The sequence below is a fragment of the Amphimedon queenslandica genome, unplaced genomic scaffold (genome assembly GCF_000090795.2).
Source record: "Amphimedon queenslandica unplaced genomic scaffold, v1.1 AMPQUscaffold_13242, whole genome shotgun sequence".
NCBI classification, from domain to species: domain Eukaryota; kingdom Metazoa; phylum Porifera; class Demospongiae; order Haplosclerida; family Niphatidae; genus Amphimedon; species Amphimedon queenslandica.
In genome coordinates, this window is record NW_003546522.1 from 1 (window position 1) to 793 (window position 793).

At 32.8% G+C, this 793-nt stretch overlaps 1 long non-coding RNA gene across 1 annotated transcript; it reads right to left on the bottom strand.

The window, feature by feature from the left end:
• Nucleotides 1-372: 372 nt before the first annotated feature.
• On the bottom strand, nucleotides 373-747 carry LOC109584140 (uncharacterized). Its single transcript, XR_002185866.1, has 2 exons — nucleotides 530-747; nucleotides 373-478 (listed from the first exon to the last, which is right to left on the bottom strand). It is a non-coding gene; the product is annotated as an uncharacterized LOC109584140 (long non-coding RNA).
• Between the last annotated feature and the right edge of the window lie 46 nt (nucleotides 748-793).

Sequence of the window (793 nt, forward strand, 5' to 3'; positions counted from 1 at the left end):
CTCTGTAGTTGTTCATTCAATATTAGTACTTTTATTTTTCAAAACTAGTAATCGTGCATGCCTACCTGCTGATACCAGACAACAGTCAGAATTGCACTGCTAACATACTTGAAAAAAATCATTGATCATTACGCAACTTGTGTATTGCTACATCTCTGATCTTTGGAGTGGATCAAGTCAAAGGACCTTGCCTCATGAACTGCTTTATATTGCATGCCTTTGCTGCATATATAGTAGTAACAAATAATTATATTTTAAAAAATTTTTTGGTAACTTAAATAAAAAAATAACATACAAGAATACAACTGACAATGTATGGTACAACAATAATTCATTTGCACTTTTATGCTGCGTGTTGCTTACTGAAGGTCATTTGCTGCACAGTGCCAAATATTCCATTTGAACAATAATAATTATAAAAAACACAATAATTTAATAAATCAGTTTTTAGTCTTAGTGTTGTCTTGACGCCTTTGTCCTAAAACCACAGAAAAGAAACATAAAAAGGGAAATATGTACTGGAGCTTACTTGAATTATGTAAGACTCATTATGTGATGACATCAGTAGTACCTTGGTCCATTGCAAGATAGAGGTACATTGCAAGATTGAGGCACTAAAGAAGGAAAAAGGGTAGAAAGAAAGAGAGGTGCATAGCAATGAATTGTAATGGTAATTCAAATTTATCAGAAAAGTAATGATTTTCAGTAATGGTGATGGCTGTGATAATTTGTTTATTTGAGACAAGGTGGCAATGGCATTCATGCACATGTATATGTACCTGTGCTTTACTCA